Raw genomic sequence first — 21,592 nt, forward strand, 5'->3', positions numbered from 1 at the left:
GAAAATCTCCCTCTTGATATTCAGCAGTTTCTTTATGGGATTGTTTGGTCTCTAGACGTGAGAAAATCCTGGCAATTTCGATCATTTGAAGAGAATGAGTAACGCGTAGTACTTCGTACAGTGTGTCACTCTTCAAATCCCTGATTATGCTTTATTTTCTATTATGTTGAATGGAGTGATTCTATTATGGACTATCATTTTCTCTTTTTACTGTGGTTTATTTCAAGGATTCCTGCTGGAGCCCTATCTACTGAACATTTCTAGATTACAATTGACTATCTAAGACCGTTTCAGGAATACGTAATGGGCCAACTCAAATTAGCCAATCTAAGAAGAAGTGCATTTTGGCCTTGAGAGCTATCTGAACACATGCTATTCTGCAAGCAAAGGGAAGAGACTGCCTGCTGCCAGGATTTCAGTAGGTGTCAGTGTGGATTTTAAGCTGGATATTCAGCCTGAGTTTTCTAAGTTCTTCTCTCTGTGAACTTATCATAGTTCTGTACTGAGTTATCAGCCCTTACTTCTGCACTCTGGAGGAAGATTGCTGGTGATAGGTGCTCACTAACTTAGATAAGAGATCCAGGACAGAAAAGGGATCTTTTACTTCTGCAGCCAAAAGCCGCTGCAAAGCCATGACCCAAATATCCTTCTTTGTGTCACTGGGGACTGTAACAGAATCAAACATCTGGCTGAGGCACAGGGTGAGATACTCCACATCCATCCTGGCGCAACCTTCATTGTCCTTATCTGGAAGGATATACCAAGCTGCTTTGGAGAGATCAAAAGATCTTGTCCCATTCAGCCCATCAACATTTGGGCCTCACTGATTGCTGCTGATAGTACGCCAAAGGTAAACACAAGAACAAATAGGCAAATAATGGCCAAGAAGAAGGGTTGGGCTGTCAGTGAGTGGCTGTTTGATCTTCAGGGGTTGATAATCATCAGTATCAGCCTTCTGATGGAAGACTGTGATGGATGAGAGCACACACTGAGCAAGACAGCACATGGTCTGTTTATGGCAGGGGAGATATGGCATGGATGGTGGTGACATCAGGGGAATAGGCACAATGACTTAGAAGGGCCATGAATTCCTGAGCTACTCCTAGGGGGGGAAATGTAGGTGGGAACTTAAAGCAGAATTGGGAGATAATCGCAACTCCTTTGAAACTGAGCAAAACAAAATATGGCTGCTTCTTGTTTCCAGATTCTGGGTGACATTTCAGCACATTTCTCACTTGATTGGTTTATCTGGCTCCAGTTACCACGTTTTCAAAACTTATGTGGTACATACTGTTAGCAAATACGTGGCTTATTGATAGGGCTGGACTCTTGAGCATACTTGTCAGGCTGCAGAATTATCTACATGATTATATTCTTTCTCGTTAGCTTAAGGAAATTATAAAAAGGAGGAAAATTATAGGCTGGAGAGGTATCTTTTCCCCACAAACTCTTCTTTCACTAGTTATTAAATCTCGCAAAGGTTTTAATTTCATCAACTGTGATGGATACAGAAGCACTGATGCAATAAGTTGTCTTCTGTGAACATTATTAAAATATCAAGGAATAATTTAATTTCCCCTCTCCATGGTTCTATTTTTTCTTTAGACTGTGAGACATAACCATGTGTATGTAAGTAACAGCTGAAGGGTACTCTGAATACTCTGAATATCTGGAGGCTGGGGGAGGAAAAATGTCAAGGTGACCCAACTCTCTTCCAGCTGTGTTCTAGATGGCTCATTTAGGTGGTGTTTATCAAGCACTGAGAGGACCAAGAAGAGTGATGATATCCATTATAACATGATTTGGAAGCCCTGAAAAAAATTAGGGCAGCAACTACAGAGGGCAGGGAGCAACCTGGCCAGGGCTCTTTGAAGCAAGTCTTGCAGAAGAATGTGGGATAGACTAGGTAGACTGCAGGGTCTGCATAACCTCAGCAGCTCTATCTGTACGCCATGAGAGAAGATCTAAATAGCAATCAGTGAGTTTCCTTCTCCTGACTGCTGCCTAGAGCTGTTATGCATTTGTTGACTGATGCCCTTCCTCCAGAGCTAGTGAATTTAAGGACTGGTCTTGACACCATATTCCCTTTTCAGTGTGGCTTATCCTTATAATATGTGAAATGGGAGCTTTTTTTGCTTGTTTGTATCAATGAAGGTGGAGTTAAAGTGAACACTGAATGAAGTTCCTGGTAGACGTTGGGAAATAGCCCTTCACAGAAGGGTCTCATTAAGTGTGTCTGTAAAATCCTTCGTGTCTGATGCTGGCACTTCTCTGAAGATGTATTTTTCTAACACAAGCCTGAGTCAGTAACAGGCAGTTCAGAGGGAAGGCTGGGCTCAGAGAGCAAACACTGCTTTCGTCTCCTCTCTTTGAGGACTTTGGATCACAAAAAGAAATGTAACCTGGCTGGTTGGTGTGTTCAGAAGTCTGATGCAGAGTAGCCAGAGAGCTGGCAATCAGTGCGGAGTTAATTCCTGCCTCCCTTGTTGCTGCACTGCAAACTTCAAAGAAGAAAAGCTGCTCCCTTTGCACCTACAAACACGATTTCCAGAGCTGAAGCAGGGTAATTTTCACATGCAAATTCAAGAGGTGAGCCTGCCTTATCTGAGCAGGTGGACATGCTGTTTAATGGGACGGCAGCAGCTCACCTTTACTTCCCAGATGGGGAGCAATTCAGCAGAAATAAAAGGCTTTCTTTTGCTGTTGTTTTAGAGGAAAAGATGTGTACCTTTACAAAAGGGGAAAACGAGACCTTGTGCTTTGTTTTTATGCTTTGTGTTGTGTTGAATCCTGGAAAAAAATAGAACTCAGTTTACCATCTAGAGCTTTAGTTTACATTTTTCATAAGCTGTTGGAAGCATAATGCAGAAATCAAAGACTTGGCAAAGGAGCAGGTCAGCTTTACAATTTCCCTCCTTCTCAAGCACTGAAATACACAGATTTGTGGACATGAATCCCAACCTTATTAATGTAGTGGGAAAACAGGGAGCACATTTATGGTATTTACAGTTCTCACTGCTTTGCTTTTTTATATTCTCTTTGGGACAGTAATTTCTCTCATTTATTATTTCAAAAGCCTCCTTCTTCAATGTTTTTTTTTTCCCTTTTGTTTGTCATCAACTGTAAGAGCAGGACTATTGGGAAGGAAAGTTTTGCAAAGCTGAGTGAGTTGCAGCTGACCAACCAAGACAATAACTGCTGGTGTGATTTAAGCAGGTCATTTTGAAGCCTAGGAACTACTATTAAGTCATCTCAAAACGACCTGAAAGTTTGAGGTGCTCAGCTTCTGGAAACAGCTTTTCTCTGCTGTTCCATGTAGTGATTGTGGGTTTTCTTTGGTGTAGAAATGTGGTTTTGATGTTCCCTTTGCTTGTCAGTAATAATTAACTCTGTCTGTTGGTGGCACATTGGTGAAGTGGCGCATTTACTTCTTGCATTGCACATCTCCAAGTTTGGCCTCCGGTGTCCCTTGGCCCTGAAGCATGAGCCTGCATGCAGGATGCCATGTATAAATATATAAATAGCCAGAGCTCATAAATACTTGAAAAGTCACATTTTCACAGCAGAGCCTCTCTGCACTGGATTTCTGTGTGGGTTGTTGGGTGCTCAGTCAGTGTTTTAATGCTCTCAGGAAAAGGCCTCATCCCAGTGCAGCCTGTAAAAGCAAGTAAAAGGGATCATCTCTCATGTAATACTCTGTCTTCAGTTAAAGCATGGAATAAAGAATGGACTCAAAATTTGAAGTCCAGGTCAGATCACTCCAAGCCCCTGTCTCTAATGAATCAAACCCAACTGCCAGCCTCAGCTGCTGTGCACAGTGGGAATGGAAATAGAAACTCAATTCAATTGAATGAACCTCAGTGAGTTTGTGCCTGTGCGCTCATTCTTCTTAAGAATGAAATGAATGAAATGTGAGATGACTTAATGGGAGTTCTTGGGCTTCAAAAGGATCTTGGTGTGAAAACATCAGTAGTCTGGTTGTGTAATTTTTGCCCCGATCTTGTTCTGATTTTTCACACCCCTCAGATCCAAAATTCGATGAAGTACATTGTTTGTGTTGACATGTGTGCATCTGCCTTTCCACTCAATGAAACTCACCCTCTGATGTGCGAGTAAAATGGCACCTGTGGGGGAACCTTTACTAAAAGAAGCCTTAAAGAGGAAAAGTTGTCAGAATTTAAAAGCTGATGAAATGATGTTTCTGTGCTCCAAATCTCACTCCGCTTCCTCAAGCAGCTTTGCAGCTTTTGGTGTCTGGTGTCTGGGTCTGAAAGGTTTGCTTTGACACCATTTACAAATCAATCCAGATGATTTGCTGATATGAATGACCCCTAAGGAGCAAATAGGGGTTTCTTGTATATTCTGTCTCAGTGAAAAGTACCCAGATTTTCTTATGGTCTCTTAATGAGGTGATAACAAAGATCAAAGGGGATAATGAGAGAAGGTTGAACATAAATTGGACTTCTGTCACAAAGGACCTGGTGTTTGCCATGCTGAGTTACAATAATTTGGGGCTGAACTTTTGTTTTCCAAAAGTGAACATCATTGAGGAGCAATGCTGCTCTTCCTCCAAGGGGCAGAATGTGGAAACTTTGGTCTTTTTGGTGCTTGTTTCAGTGATAACATCTGGTATGTTTTGCCATTCCCCCTTATCAGAAAACAGCCCTGTCCTGCCCACCAGGTCATCCAAGTCAATACTGTTAACTGTTGCCTTGTTTTAAATCAAACCTTTCTAGCATCTACATAGAAAAAAATCTCCCTTAAATCTGCCTAGCGTCAGGCTTCTACAGCCAAGCAAACCTCTTTGGCAGTGAATTTAGGATAAAAACTGATTGCTTTTGACATAAATTAACAATAGTGGAGAAGGCCTGTGGTCATGGAAGATGCGTACCTCGTAAATTGAGACAAATATTAATGTTTAAAAGCTTAGACCAGGCACTTGCTGGCTGAGAAGAAACCACAAGTATGCAATTGCAAAATAAAGCCCATGAGTGTGTGTAGTAAACAACGTGTTTGTAGAGAAGAGAAACTGCACGCTGAGAAAACAACGGAGGAATGTGTCTGCTTTCCAGCTCAGTAACAGCCAAAACATGGGCTCATATGTTGCAGCTATATACCAGTGGAGTGGAGGATCTTGCCCAGCTCACTGGGCTATGGGGTTGACCATGTTTAACCAGAAAATTAATTAAGAAAGGAAATTAAGGAAAGAAATTCCCTCTTCAAAACCAAAGGAGAGGAGCACTGTAAGATATTAATTTTCAGTTCAAGTCTGCCCATATTCTGTCCAGCCAGCAGGATAAATCTCATCAAGTTATACTGAAAGTAGCTGAACTCAGCCCAAAATTATTCTGACAATCCTACTTGAACCTACAGACTTTTATTGTGGTTATTGTGTACATGGCTTGTAATGATCACCTGTTTTATTTGGTAGCATTATAACTTCATCACTGTCACAGAGCCTTTGAAATTAAGGGGTTTTTAACAGTGATTAATGAGTGTGATCTTCTAACTCAGCGGGGCGCTCCAGAAATCCCCACCAATGCAGAGACTTCTTTTAATTGCTGTCTTTGTTGCGATGCCTATATTCTTGTTTAAGGCATTCAGGGCTTCAATTGTGTGTGCAAAATATCATGCCTGAAGTGTCCCCCACTATTTTAATTTGTCCTCAGTCCCACTAAGTTTTGCTGAAGGAGATAATTTGTCAGTCTCTCCTGCCTGTGAGGGGGGACTCAGGTGTTAGCAGAGCAACGCTGAATGATATCTGGGCTGAAAAAGGGGAGCAGATCCTTAGATTTCTTTCAGTGAGCAGCCAGACATCACCAGCAGTTGGCCTTGAATGCACTGGCATGCTCTGTTTCTGAGAAGTTCAAGAAAGGTAATTTATCCCAGTGGGGTTTTGGATATTTGCTTGCAATTACACTTGTTTTAGCAAAGCGAACAGAATTTTCTCTTTGGATTTTCATTTCCATGCCCGCAGTTTAGAGTTGCAGGTACCACCTGTTAACACTGTGCAAACAAAATATAATTGACTCCCGCAGGAATCCCTCTGAAAGGCGGCACCTTGGGATTAAAGTTGCAGAGCCATCTATCTAAAATGATGTGGCAGATTTAATTAACGTGTCTAAAAATACACGGGCTGCAATCAAGCCTTTGCTTCTGCCCGTGTCTGTTCCCTGAAGGGGAATGTGGATAATTTTCAAAATCTTGGGTTCTGTCAGCCACCTGTGAGTTGAATTTATTGATGCATGAGATTATCATAAAATTAATTTGGACACTGCTGAATTATGAGGTTGGAAACAGGTTGAGAAGTGGTTCCTTACCCATTTTAAGCAATACGCTGTCAATAATGTTCTTTCAAGCCCATATGTAGAGCATTACTAGACAGCTACAGTTACAAACTGTAAACGTATGGAGATGAGATGCATACAGCCCCTTGTGGCAGAGGAAGATCTCTGTGGCGTGGTACTGGGAATGATGTGGAATGACTTGAGTCAGAGCGGCAGATAACTACAGACATCAAATGTGTTTCTCTACTCTCCACTCAGGGGACAGGGTTTTTTTTTGTTAGAAACAGAACATGGCAAACCACTGCAACAGTTGAGGAGCCCTCAGTCAATGTGTCTGTTCATCGCTTCGGGTTTCAGGCTTTATACCCCCTTTTAATTAAAAAGAACTGTTTTTTTTGTTAAAGCAGTGGTGGGCAATGATGAAATGCAATTTTCTCAGTCTGTAGTAAAGATTTTAAGGGAAAATGAGTGAATAACACATCTTAGTGTTAATATGGTCTGTGCTGGAGTCGTTCCCCGTGAACCTTCTTTACATTGACATACAGAGTTTGATGTTGCTCTTTATCAGCTGTTAACTGGGAGGTTGCTGAGCAAGGAACTTCTGGACAATGCTGTCAAACATAGGGTTGGACCTCTGGGTGCTTCCATATGGAGCCAGAATCTGGACTCAGTGATCCCTGTTGGGTTCCTTCTAACTTGGGATATTCTGTTTTTCTAGATGTGATTCCAGACGCTGACATCCTTGTCCAGATCTTAAGAGTCACTGCTGACTTGCTGGACGCAGAGTCCAGTATGACAGGATACAGCCCTGCTGAGAAAGGCATGAGGAATTCAGGATTCAGAGATTGTAACTGAGGCTCTTGGCAAGCAGAAGTAGATATTGCTGTCTCTATTGTGCTTTGTTCATGTTTCAAGGTTATCATACAGTTTAGAGATCTATAAAAACAATTTTGATAAGCTTGAAGTTGGGGATCTGCTGGATTCCAGAGCCAAGGACTCATGGAAGAAGGGCTGTAGTGCATACACCTCATTTCTGCCTCGGTTGCAATGGCTGCCTCAACTGCCCACTGATTAAATGCCTTCGTTAGCACAGCAGATGGCTCTTGGTGCCCTGCTAACTCAAGTGGCCTCCCCAGACATTTTTATAACTACAGTGCAGGGAATAGATGTAGGTGCCAAGGTGACTGTTCCAATTTTAAAGCCCAGCAAGATAAGATGATTGAGAAAGCTTTAAATAAAGGCTAACCTGTGGAAATCCCTTCACAAATCATCCGTTTGTGAACTTTTACTTCCCCTTGCATTGCCTTAATCTCCTCCGTCAGACAGGCTAAAGGAAGTCAAAGGGTACGAGGAACTATTTTCATTTGTACCACCAACCTCATCCCCATTAGCAGCTAGGGCTGTTTGCAAAGTCCATCTGCATGTATGAATTGTAGGAGCTGTTGCAGGGCTAAATACTGGGCTTCCTTCAAAACAGAGTCAAAATACAAAATAAAAATGATAAACTATAGAATATTTCCTTCTGATAAATAAAGGGGGGACAGAGGAGAGCTGTTGTTCAATGCAAAATGTAAACTCGTGCCTCTACCATCAGGCTTCTTTGCAAAGGACTGGGTTGGATTTGGAGAGTAGCATTTCTAAACTATTTTTTTTTTTCCTCTGTGCTATTGTCAATAACTGTTTTGTTTTGTATCCCTGACTGCAGTAGGATTGCAGGGGTATTTCACTGCGGCTGTATGTGAACTAATCTACACGATGTCGGGTGGATTGCTCATGTGCTCTGTTACCCGATCAGGGCTGTGCAGTCAGTTTTGTGAGGCTTAATGACTTTGCACAATGTTAAATTGTGCATTATCTGGGAGTTCTGGCTCTTTGTCAAGACCTATAAATAGTTTGGAAGCTGGCCTGATTACTTGCTCAGGACTGTGGACACAGTGTGTATGCACGTATGCTTTATGGGGAGCTCCTCTGTTGTCCAAGGTGTGCCTTCAGACAGTTTCTTTTTTAAAGCAGTGGTGGATAATACTGCAAGTGCTTCCTTCATTGCACAATGGTTTTACTTTCCCACCTTTCAGATACCTCACAAAATTGCCAGGGGGTCATTACATATCTCACTATTTTCTTTTGGGCATCCTTCCCACAGGCGACGAGTGTCCAGACCCAAATCAGTGTAAGCAAGCTGAGTCTTTTGGTGAAAGACTGGGGATGTAAAGATAAGGAGAATATCCAGGAGAGTGAGTGCAAGTTAGGAACTGCTGTGAGATGACACCAAACCTGACTCTCTGTGGGAGTGCACAGAGAAAAACACGTGGGTGGCCATGAAGCTCTGCAGAGCGATGTGATACGACAGAAGTAGCCCTTGTATGTGGGATTTGCCTCCTGCAGTAGTGACAGAAAGGAATGATTGCTGCAGCCTCCAGGAAGTGCATTTAATTAATTTGTTATTGCTTTGTACCCTGAAGTAGGGGACAGAGCAAGTGCAGAGCTGGTGGCTGGTTGCTGGCCGGGCATTGCTGCAGTGGCTGCGTGTCCATCACCACCAACTGAGGCACCAGGCCGTGAACTAGGGCTACCACTGGCCCAGTAAATAAGTTCTCTGAATTGTTTTTCTAATAGAAACTGAATAAGTCTTTTGGTCACCAAAGTAAAATGCTGCTTCTGTAAATTCTCAGTGGATTTCGATTACAGCTGGCTGAGGCTGGAGGAAACAGTCCCTGTGACGTCGGAGGCTCAGGCTGTTTCCATTTTTATACTGTGCTCCTCTGGGCACCGAAGGCATTTCCGCTACAGAGCAGATCAGCCTGGAACTGTTTCATTCCTTTCTGCTCTGATTTAAAGCAGATAAGAGTTACTGCCTGTTGCCAATTAGTAGGACGTGTTGTTTTTTTTTCTCTTCTGGTCTAATTTCAGGTATTGCTTGGAGTTTGTGTTGCTGAATATTCAGTTTCTAGGAGCATGAACCTTGGGCAGACCAGGCTTCCCATAAATAAGAGCTAAGACGCTGGCCTGGGTCAGTTGCTAGAGATGTACAATCACCCTCTCCCATGTGCTGTAAAACGTGCAGTGTTGCATCTGCTGGCTCATGGCCAGCTGTTTGAGGCCATTTAGCTGTGGCTGGACTTGTTGCATGTGTTCTCCATTCATCATGAGCCATGGCTGGACTTGGCAACTGCTGCCTAGGCCACGGGCAGCAGCTCTGCCAGGTGAGCCATTAGCGGCTGGACTCAGCTGGAATTCTTCCTCCTGCAGATCTTGAATGCAGTTCAACCGTGCTACGCAGCAAACTGCAGCTACACTCACGTGCATGCAGTAGTAGAAACAGTTTGACATGCAAATCAGAAATGTCATTTCGTTTAGCCAACAACTGTTGGCTGAGAAAGAGCTGGGCTTGTGCTCGGACCCGCAAGAGTCCAGATGGCTAATGTGGTCATCAGCCATCGCACCATAATCCCACATCAGAACTTGGCTTTTCACAGAGGTCTGTGAAAGGGAGTGAAACGCAGAATGTTAAATACAAAGCAAAGCAGAACCGCTCCATTATAACCTGCAGTGATGGGAATTCAGTGCTGCTTTTAAGCAGCAGGATTCTAAACTCCAGGCTTTTTCTATTTGGTTTTATTTCCCAAACCCTGAATTATCTTGTTAGGAGAGACATTATTTCCCTTTGGCAATTTCTCTTTCCTTCCTCTGCCCTCCCGCGTTTTTTAAGCTCACAGTGGGTAGATTAAAATTTATGGTTGTTGGAGCTCTGTCTTCCTTTATTTTTCCTCTTTACTTCAGCTCATCACATTCAAATAGCACTAATTAAATCTGTTCTCGCTTAAAATGTAGTCCTGCCTTCGGTCGGCAAAATTACATCTGAACTCTCTGAATCAGTGTGACCTTGGCAGTATTTCAGCAGAAATCAGTGGCACTGTGCTGGAGTAAACTCGGTGTCAATGGATCAGAGTCAGGCCTCTGGTTATTCGTGTTATGTGCAGGCAGCACTCTGTCAGAGTTTGTTAGCTCACACACGAGGTTATGTGAGCACAAGTACATTGCTCATCTGGGTCACCTCGGGCTCAGCACCAGATCAGCCAGCTGGGATGGGGAACTGCAAGGAGACGTTGGGATCCTCTGTGCAGCTCAGTGGTTTTGGGGAGGGTTTAATAGCCTTGTGTCCATCCAGCCTATGGGGGCTGCACCCAAAGGAGAAATCCCATGGAAGGAATAGAGCAAACACAGTGTCAGAGCCAGCAGCCAGGATCCCCATGTTACTGCTTATTGCTGGCGGGCTTGTCCAAACCTTTCAGTACCCAGATAATGAAAAATTTCTGGCAGATGTCTCCTGTGAAAGCCTTTAGCTGATGTTTATTAGGTGAGCAAGTAGCACGTCTTGGAGCACGTCTCTTATGGACATCCCCTTGGAGGTGATGTCCCAGGTACCTGTGCTCAACACGTGCTCCCAGATGGCTGTGGAACTTTCTCATTATCTGCCCCAGACCTCGTGTCCCGGCTGTCTTTCAGAAGCTGCTGGACTTTACAGCATGAGATTTTTTTCCTCATGCTGGAGGGTTTGGTACCAAACTTTGCATTCCTTTCAATTCCTTTCAGTTCTCCTTGCAGGAGACTCTGCTGTTTGCAGCAGCAACAGCAGCAATACCACATCCTGAGGTAGCTATGTAATTAGTAAATTGCTTTGAGAATTCTTTGGAATAAGAAGATACATATGCTGTATAAATGTAAGAGATGTAATTACTTTGATTGCTAGGTCTGTGCTGACCAGCGCTGCTGGGAAGAGATCAGACATTGCCATTCTGCTTCTCTTGAGATATAGAACAGGAGACTTGCTGAGACCCAAGGAAAACTGCTTCTGTCCCTGCGCCTGATTCATGCTGCATGGTTAAATGCCATGGGAAAGCACTTGTAATACAAACGTTTTTGTTTATAGGCAGACATTTCGTTATCGTGTTACAGAATTCTCAGGACCAGCTGCCACATGAGATTTCTGGCTGGAACATTTAACATAAGATTAAAACACAGCGTGACATGCCCGTTTAGCTGAAAATCAGAGCATAGTATTTGCACTTTCCCATCCTCTGGAAAGAGCTTCCCGGATGATATTTCTGTGCACATTAGTTATGAGAAGCCGGCATGCTGTATGCTTGGTGACGTCCTTGAGGCTGTATCAGAGAACAAATATTGTGATCTGTTCAGCATGGGCTCCTTGTGAGAGATTGCATTTCTTCTCCAGTGAATGCAGGCTGTTTGCTTCTGGCTTTGTAGATACCTTGCAGTGACAGAGTCGGTCCCTTCTTTCTGCAGTGCACACAATGCAGCCCATTCCCAGGCCCTGTGGCCATTCTGAGCAGTGATCTCCACATCTGCTTGGAGCTGGGTTACCATTTAGGCTGCAGTTTTACCTCGTCTTTTTTAACACTTTCCTCCCCCCCTTACCTTGGGGTTGCGAGGTGTTCTTTTCAAGCAGTGCCCTAGCATGAAGAAATCCAAAACCACTCCTGTTGCAATGTAATCTGCTGGTAGGAACCATGTGAATGTTTTGAAAGAGCAGGAGTTTCTTCACATAAAAGGCCGATTAGTTTGTCTGGACTGTAACTCCAGTTGCTGAGTAGCATTGCCACACTGGATATGATGAAAAATGACAAATAGTTTGTCAGAAACTCGATGCAGTCTTTAACAGCTTTGGGTTGTTTTCTTCAAGCAAGGAAAGGAAATGGAATGAATCTTTAAAATGCCCAGTGAAAAGCTTCACTGCTTGTGATTGGCATCCAGGTAGAAACAAGGAGACCAGGGACAGAATCTCACAGCCACAGTGCTGTGAACTTGGAGCTGCAGTAACCTGGGCATGCATCTTAGCGTGACTTTGGTGTACTTCATCTGAGGGAAGAAGCAGCTGGTGGTTACTTGTATTGGTGTTTCTGAGCTCGGATGGTTGCATCTCAAAGGGACCATAGGCAGGGAGAGGTGGGGCTCACACTGTAGAATCATAGAATGGCCTGGGTTGAAAAGGACCATAATGATCATCTAGTTTCAACCCCCCTGCTATGTGCAGGGTCACATGCTGCTTCAGGCTGTGTGTCCCACTTGTCCTCGCTCTGCCCAGGAAATGAAAAGGCAGTTTCCCAGAAGGGAAGCTTCTGGTTACAAAGCGGAGAGATGGTTGTCTGGCCAGGGCTGCCAGGGCATCGTTCAAAGGAACTTCCCAGTGGACTAACATAACCATCACAGATGTGACTTACTAAAAGGAAATCTTTTTCTTGGAAGGCCATCTCCGGTTCCTCTTTTGCTTTGGGCACCCACAGTGCTGAGTCACTACCAAAGCAGTGTGAAACCCACAGAGCTGCTGGGCTGGAGGTGGCCAGGGCTGAGTCAGTGGGTGCCTGCAATAAAAGTGGGTCTGGGATGTGGCCGTGCGTGTGGGCTGGGGGAGTGAACAGGGCATTTTTATTTTTACTGAGTTCTTGTGTTTTGCAAAGCTTCCTGTTATTGCAGCCTCCCAAGGCAGAGCTTTGGGAAAATCCCTGTGAAACTGACATGATATGGCACATGGGAGGCTGCAATGTCATTGTCGTCTTCCAGCAGAATTCCATCACATTATATCTGATATATATCTGTATATATATCTATATATCGGGTTATATCTGATAAATCTTATAGTCCCACTGTTTTAAAAAGTACTATCAAAGAATAAAGGCAAAATTCTGTTTAAATTCCAAGCAACTTTTTCCCTAAGTGGTGTTATTTGTAAATCTCACATCTTTAATTTTTTATTTTTGTTTAATAAATCTCAGTAGCATCAGCCAGTTAAGAAATACTCAATGCTTGAGCCCTGTCAGTTTCTTGCAAGACTTGCTGTTCATTACCCTGCTGTCACATCCTCATGATTTCAGCGCTCTGCATCTAATAATATTTGATATCGATTACTTGAGGTGCATTTATTGCATTTTAAAAATGCGTTTGTCACTTGCAGGAAGCACCGTTGACTCTTTAATCTTTTACTGGGGGAATTAGTCCTGCTGGGCTCATATTCTAAGCTCTGTGGGACTAGGAGTGACTGGGCTGCTTTGCAATGACCACTTCAGCCCATGCAATACGTATGTCTTCTCTGCTGGAGTGTGTGATTCTCAAAGCATTAACACTATGGAGAGCTAAATGATATTTAAACTACCTTAGGGTTCAGATGACTGCAAAGCCCAAAACCTCTGTGGGCTCTCATAGGCTTCACCGCGTTCTCAGCACACTGTCAGCAATCTGTGCAACAGTCCATTGCCCATGGAAACACAAACAAGGGCTGGCAGAAAATTTCTGTTCAAAGGTCAGTGGTAAATGATAGACCTTAAATGCTGTTTTGTTTCTGTTCCACAAGCTGGAAAATAATAGGATTGGATTTTGATCAAGAGCGCTGCTTTATTCCCTCCAGTCATTAGCTTTCTGGTCTCTTGTACCCCAGGGCGTGTAGTTGGTAGGAAAGGAAGATCTCTGATAATTCATTTGTGGGTATTTTTTGTTTGTTTGCTATGAAATCCAGCTATTTCTGTACAGCGAGCACTGCTGTCTTTGACTGGTGCTCAGTCTGTTTTTCCCAATGCTTACAAAGCTCCAGTGCTGACATTGCTCCAGGCCCTCTGCTGTCCCATCTCCCTTTGTGCCCCGGTACTGTGAGCTGGGGCAGATCAACACCTGATCTGTGAAGATGTGGATTTTCATATGCTTTTAACACAAGAGCATGGCACGGGCCCTTCTGCAATGAGCCAGTTTCTGAATGGGGACCACGGACAGTCCTCACACTGCTGAGCCATGGAGAGAAGTCTCCTGGATAGCAGGACTATCCAAAATGGATGTTTTTGGAACCTTTTTGACAAAGTTTCACTTAATTTTCCTAATGGAGCATTTAAACAAGAACTTTTTGTTTCTGTAATGATTATCCTATTTTAGACTGGGAAGTAGCCGGAGCTTGCATAAGATGAGAAGCCTCATGCTTTGGTAGGTTGTCATGTTCCCCTTGGGATGCCCAGTTATAGGTGTATATGCTTATATAAACTAACAGCTTTTCCAAACCATCTCAAAGAAGTCAGGAAACTATTTCCATCATGAGTAAGGGTTGAATAACTTTTAAAGAGCAGCAGCGGTAGTTGTGCATGTAATCTTACATAGTGCCAAATGCCCTTCATACCTGTTTCTAGATGAGAGTTTCATAGATGTTTACCAGGCTCAGAATAACAGGAGCATTAATTATTTTGGCTGCTGCAGCTGCTCTCCATGGTGACATACACAAAACCAGATCTGGCCTGTTGCTTCATGCTAAAGAGAAGGGCATTGGTTGGAGGGATTTCAGGAATCTGTACCCAAAAAAAGTCCCCTGCCCTGCTGCAGGAATCTGGGCTGTGATGGTGCTTCCTTCTCCTCTTGTTCACAGGCTGCTTCACACATTAGCTCCTACTTTTGAAGGTTCCCATCCAACGTGTGTCTCTGCTCACTGCTTCTAGCACCCAGACAGCTGTCTCAAATGCTTTTCTCTTTCTCTCCAGCTCTCTTTCCATCACAGCAAACTTTAGCCTTTCATCTGCCTGAAAATAGGGTTGTTTTTGACTGACTGGTAACATCCCAGAACAGTTTCAGCTGGAGAACATTGCCATGTAGGGCCAGATCCTGACACTGAACTTGGGATCTCAGGATTATTCCCTGTTAGGAATCAGAACCTCCATGTGCAAAGCACTGCACAAAAATAAGCAACGCACGTAGCTCCTGTCTCATGGAAAGCGTGATATAAATGTAACAGCACATTTTCCATGTTAGCATGGCATGCTCTGCGCTAAGTTCTTGCTCTTCTTACATCTGCAAGTGAGGAGCAAATTATCCATGTTCTTCAGAACAGGAGGATAACGTGAGTTTTGCTTTAATTCAGAAGATAAATAGTTTTAGTTTTCAAGAAGTATGTCATTTTCAAGAAAGCCCCTTCTTTCCTGTCCACTTTTCCACTGCTCCATCTTCATGTAGCACAGTGTGCCTGATCCATCAATGTGTAATAGAGGGGTCATGCTTGGAGATAAATGAAGGTTGCTGCTCTCAGTCCTTGCCCAGCATCTTACCCTTTTCACTGTGTGCCTTACTGGAGATTTCGCCCTGGGTTTCAGTGTTGTTTGGTCATTTCACTTCTAATAGTCCTTCCACTTCCATTATATCCCCTGGGTAATGCTTGTTTGGAGGGCAGTACAGTAAGTGACTGCTCCCTAATCTGATTGCTGATTTCTTAGTGGCCTGGATATACCAGCATTAGTTTGCTATTTCGATCTGATCCATCGCAGTCCTCTGCTACACAGGGCTGCTCTTTTATATCACTTACATGGCAAAAAAACCAGCTTGATTCAGTTGGTCTCCAAAGCCGGGATGGCCAGGTCACATGTGTGCAGAGCAGAGATGATTAACAACCTCCTGCTGTGCCAAACCGAGTGCCTGAGCTGCTGGCCAGGAGCTGCTGGGGTGAAAAGGGCTTTCTGCAGGCTGTAAGCAGCATGTGTGATGCAATGCGGTGGTTGCTGCTTATGCACTGAATTAAGACTTTGTTTTTTATATGCTGGCAGGGTTCTCTTGATCCCTTTATCACCAGTTCTGCAAATAACGGCCAGTTTCTGAATGCACTTCAGAAATCCAAAGAATGTTATTCTTATAGCACGTGATGGAAGTTACAGTTAAATCAGCTATCAGAGGTATCTGAGAACAAGGTGAAGAGTGTCAACGTGGGGATCAGTTTCTTACATGTTTGACATGTTTGGCTTTTTTATTGTTATTAACCAATATTTATTTTGGTCAGCAATAAAGACACAGACTATGTTTCTGAGCAATGTTTGAAGGCCTGTGGTCTCAAAGGCCTCCTGCAGCTTTGCAAACTCCTTTGCAAAATCAAAGAGCCTTGACACCTGGATATGATTGCACGGAGCGTGGAGTGACACGTGCTGCAGTCATCCTGCTGGTTGTGTCACCTGGCTTGATAAGCTGTCACAAACCTGAGGCTGAAGTAAGGGCGTAGGTGTGTATGGAGAAGTTGCAGAATGGGGAAGGGTGGATCTTCCTACTTACTGCCTCTTCCCCTCTGTCATACATCAGCATCAAAGATCTCGACTGTGACCTTTGGAAACAGCTGTACTTAACATGAAGACAAAACTACCATTGTGAAAAAATATTCCTATGAACTGTATCTTACAGCTCTGACTTGGTATATGGGAAGGGGAATGGATTCCCTTCCAGCAGTCATGAACGAGCTGGCTTAAGTCAAGAGTGTTCTGAGTACCTCCCTGATGGCAGTTTTCTCCAGTTGGCAGCTTCTAGCATTACTAAAATGTGCCTGATGTAGGCATGAGGTGGAATGGTTTCTTCATTACTTACAACCTGAGTAGCTCTTGTTCTGTTCCTGTCCATCTCAGGGACCAATGAGCAGGACAGGGATTTAGGAATTCACTGACATCTTCTGCCAGAACTACTCAGCTGATCCACTGATACTGTAAACAGACTGGAGGATTGATGGATATATCTGATGAATATTACTCTAGTGCTTTTCAAGTGTTTGGAGATCTTTGATATAAAGGCTTAAAGCTTTGCTTTTATTAAAGGGACTAAACTTGGGTGTCCGAGGCAGTTTTTCCTGTCTGATTATAAACAACTATGAGAAAGGTAAAAGTTGGAGCTGTAGCAGGTGTGTACCCAGTGAGTTTGACACACAGAGCAAGAGAAATTAAGGAAGATTGATTAGCAGTCTGTATTTATAGAGAGACTCTGCCTGGTGGATGTGTTTTCTCGTGCAGGTTGTGGGAACAGAGCTCAGTGGCCTTCTTTCTTTTCCACATCTTGTTGAATCCAGCCTCAGAGATGCAGGGTCTGGTTTGGAGCTCAAGAGTCTGAACTGCATACAGCTGTTAAAATCTCTGTTCCCTTTTTGTGTCTGTCCCTGACACCAAGACCTTTAGCGTAGGTGGAAATGTGCATGAATCTTGTGCTTACTAGGTCTGGAAGCAAGATCTGAACAGGGGGGGCTTTCACTCATCATTCTTCCTGAAAACTCATTGGTGTTCCCTAATGTCACAGTAATGGCAAGTGTATTCAGTATCCTACAGAGCAGCTCAGTCTTATGTCTGTTCTCTGTTTCCAAATCTTTGTCTCTGTTCTACTTATGGGTGGATCGTAGCAGTAATTACCTGAATGAACCAAGCACCAAAACACCGTCAGTGATCATCTCCTCCAAAGAATAACAACGATTAGGTCACCGTATTTGCTTATCTCAGGTCCACATCCTTAAAATAAGGGCAACAATATTTTTCCTTTTAAAAGAGCAGGACAAACTTGTTCACGTTTGAAGTATTAATTGGTGTTATTATTGCTACTCGTAAGGATGACAGGGAAGCACCTAATGAATTCTGGTTATGTTACAATACGCTGTGGCTGCTGTTGTCATGACTAACGCTGCATAAATTGGCTGGGCTGCCTGTTGACAATAATGTGAGCTGCAGTGCGTGCTTGTGGTCTGCTTCCACCAGCTCTGTGTGGTGAGGAAGTTGTGAGGGTGCTGAGAACTTTGTGTCACACCTCTGTGCTTTCAGAGTCTATAGACTATCTCTGCATGCGCTCAGATCCAGAGCTGCCCAGCATTTTTTGTACTGCCCAGCAATGGCAGCAGTGTCTCCTTTTCTGCTTTAAAAGACACAAAGAGGGAAGTAGCTTAGACCGCCATCTCTTGATTTCGGATGCTTTCTTGAATGATTCCTTTTGGCTATTGCAGAATTGGTGTGGAAAACTCACTCTGGTGTGTCCTTGCTCATGACTAAACATTGTTCACTTTGGCTCTTCATTCTTAGATGATATTTCTAATTATATTCCTTAATAATTTGCTAGGAATGACCTGACAGGTCAGTGGGTTGATACAATGGGATGTCACATGTGTATTTGGGTAAGCCGGAGTAGCATCTTCCCAGCTGTCAGGTGGGAGTGACTCTGATTCCCCCAGTCAGTCATAGCATCAAACAGCATTCAAAAGGAGCTCTGCCCAGCCCTCAATGGGCTGAGGTGTACAGCCTATTCCCATTAGGGCCATCTCTTCCTGGCACTTCCAAGCCAAAGGCTGCCTCTGAAGGCTGACTATGCACTGTGTTGCATCAGTGCCCACACAGCTCGTGAGTCAGCAGCTGTATGAGTTTCATACCTGTTAGGGATATGCCAGAAACCACAAGTGTTCCTGAAGCAGGAACTGGGAGTTGCCACTCAGCTGAAGTCAACAATGTCTGCAGCAGTTTTTATTGTAAATTAGTTTTATTTATTACATTGCCAAGAGATCGGATGGGAAAAGGAAAATCAGCATCTAGATTTCTAAAGCCCAGAAAGCTTGAAATCTTCTAACAAAAGTCACTGCATTACTGTACTGAAGTCTATTAAAATGATGGCTAATGCCTTACTGGAACAGAGGCTACAAAACCATCAAGGATTTGGGGAAAACCCCAGTCTGTGAGATCAATTACAGCACTCCTGAGGTGCACAGGAGCAAATTGCAAACATTTCTGTGGGTGTCAGCTTGAAAATATAATTATTCAAACAAGTGTTGGCACAAGCAGCAGTCACTGGTGAGTGCAAGCCACGTGTCCTGATGCCAGGCCCTGGGTAAGGGTAACCCAGGAAAAGGGGCATCTCTGGCCCCCCATGCTGTCTCCTGCCAGCTCTGGCTGCCAGCAAGCCAGGGCCACATGCCAGCAATGGCAAGATTGCTTCTCACTTAGCTGGGATACAGCCTTATTAATTTCATTCAACTGTTGGCTCAAGTGCCTTGAGCTGGCACAGATAGCTGTGACAGGGAACACTTGTGTTGTGAGCACAGGAAGCCTTGTTCCCTGCCTTCCTCCTCTCCTGCTATCTGAGGGGATTCTGAGATTGGTGCCATTTAGGCACAAGGAGGGAAGGGAGAGACTGGCAAGGGAGTAGCTGCTCTTTATTTGGGATCTGTAGCTGCAGCTGAGATAGCAATGATAGGTGTGCAGCTGTCTGGGAAGGGAGTTGCTGCCCTGTGATGGAGGGAGGAGGGAGTGACTGCTGGCTGCTGGGCTGTGGTTTGTGCTGGGGCAAAGTGGCACCACTGTAAATGAATATGGAGTGGGGCTGGGGATGGGGAAGGGTCCAGCTTGGTCATTCCTGAATCACTGTCCTGCATTCAGTGAACACTTAAAGGCCAAGGCTGACCCTGCTGAGCTTCTCAGGCTGTTCTCTCTTCTGCCTTCTCCCTTCCAAAGCAAGGTTTCCTTGCAGTGTATATCTAACAGCGTGCACTGCCGGCAGAGATGGGCATCTCCTTGAACTGTGAACTGTAACAGGCATGGGAATCCTCCCTAAATAGCCTTGAAGTCGTTTTCCCGGCATACTTGGATTGTAAACGCATGCCAGCTCCACAGAAGGGCTGCTTGGCTGTGATCAAACAGAAAGCTTAATGATGGGAGATGTAAATTATTGCTGCGGTTGCCAATCGAAGAGGACCTGCACAGGAGTGGGAGGCTGGCTTTGCAGGGAGCTGCTCTGCGTTGGGCTGGGGCACAGCTTGTGATGGAGGCATTTAGGGGGGATATTTTGGCAAGTGCAGGTGACTTCAGCAGGACTGTGAGCTTTCCTACCTGCTCCCATAGGCTGTAATGGAAAGATTACGTCCCCTTCCCTCTGTACCAACATGCTGTTAGGTGACGTGTTCGATAGCAGTGTCTGGAAAAGTACATATCTGGCACCCGCCCGAGAGCTGTTTTTAGTACAAGTTCCTAGAAGAAAGTGCGATAGGTTCAGAAAACAAGGAGACGCCAAATAGTCCAGCAGGGAGCAGCACTTTAACCCTTCCAACACCAATCGCCCCAAACAGCAATAGATGTTACATGGCTCTGTGAAGGAAACGGCACCACAGCTCAGCAGGGACTGTGTGTAACTACAGCATAATAGTGCTGCGTTACGGGCAGCAGCCCTGGGAAAAGCTGATGCAAGCCTTTGTCCTGACAAACCCTGTAGAAACAAGGCCTGAGGACAGGCTGCATTCTCCAGCAGCACTGTCACTGACCATGCCTCCAAAGGCACCTCCACTGTGTAAACAGGCATCTGTCCTTCGGCCTTCACCATCCTCAAATGTTGCCTGGTTTTGTTACACATCTTAAATAAACCTTCTGATGAAGAATGCACTACCTGTCCAGCAATACTCTCTGACAAGGCACCCGTGGAGCTGCCAGGCTGGTGGCTCCAATCAGGTGGCTGCAGTTTTTTATTGCATTGATTTTATTGCATTGAGTGTATTTCCCCTTTCATTAATCACAAACAGATCAGCTGTTTCTCCAGCCATGTCAGGAGCTGCTGGAAGAAGAATCAGACTTTATTTTCCAGGCTGTATTGCTACTGCATCGGGGTGGGCTTTGCTTTTCCTGGGTTAAGCAATGTCAGTGTATAACTGAGCACTGAACCCAAGCACGTGAAAAACCAAAAACAACAACAACAAATCCCAAACCTAAAACCCCAAAGCAGACGTTACCTAACGCGTGCATGGAACAGAAAGTCCTGTCCTGTGCGCCATCCGTCCTCCTTCCCTGTACATCTCTGTAAACACCACTGACGTTGTGTGTTTATACAGCGTACACTCCTCGCAGTTCTGCAATACCTTCACCCGTCCCACCCGCTGGACTAGTTGTAACAGGCACCAAGTGATCCCTTTTTTTGTTGCTCGCTTACTTCAAACACCTGCAATTTCCTGCTTTGTATGTCTAGAGACATTATGTAGCCTTTAATTTGATATTATTCATAGATTTTATTATTACTTCATAAAGCACCGTAATGAGCAGCATCTTTTTAATTATATATGGTAAAACCTCGAGAAACAAAGGAAAATTGACCCAATTTGTCATAGCTGGCTTGCAGAAAACCCTCCAGGTGACTGAGGATCGCTTTCCATCTCTACTGTATTTCACACCTTCCCATCTCCTCTGTGTGCTGTACAACAGTAGAACCACATCGTGGCTAAATGACTCTGTACCAGCTTTTTTCCGATGTGTAGCAAAAGCAGCCATTGAAATCCAGGCCCTTTTCAAGGTGTCCATCAGGTGCTGTCTGGCACATTGGTGAAGTGTGAGATGCAGCCCTGGTTTGTGTAGTTGGAGTATGTTTGAATAGCAGCTGCGCCATGTCCTGGATGCAGCATTAATTAACAGAATGGCCCCGCTTCAGGCCCCAGTGGACACGCATCCACATGGCAACTGTGAGCCTTGTCGGCAGCAAGAGATTAAAGAATTAATTGGCAGGGTTAATCTTCG

At 44.3% G+C, this 21,592-nt stretch overlaps 1 protein-coding gene across 3 annotated transcripts in view; it reads left to right on the forward strand.

The window, feature by feature from the left end:
- The window catches only part of FAM169B (Protein), a 197,700-nt gene that overhangs the window by 169,958 nt on the left and 6,150 nt on the right, over positions 1 to 21,592 (forward strand). The window lies entirely within an intron of this gene.

Source organism: Coturnix japonica, chromosome 14, assembly GCF_054131305.1.
Source record: "Coturnix japonica strain WE chromosome 14, WE-NBRP24, whole genome shotgun sequence".
In the NCBI taxonomy this organism is placed as follows: domain Eukaryota; kingdom Metazoa; phylum Chordata; class Aves; order Galliformes; family Phasianidae; genus Coturnix; species Coturnix japonica.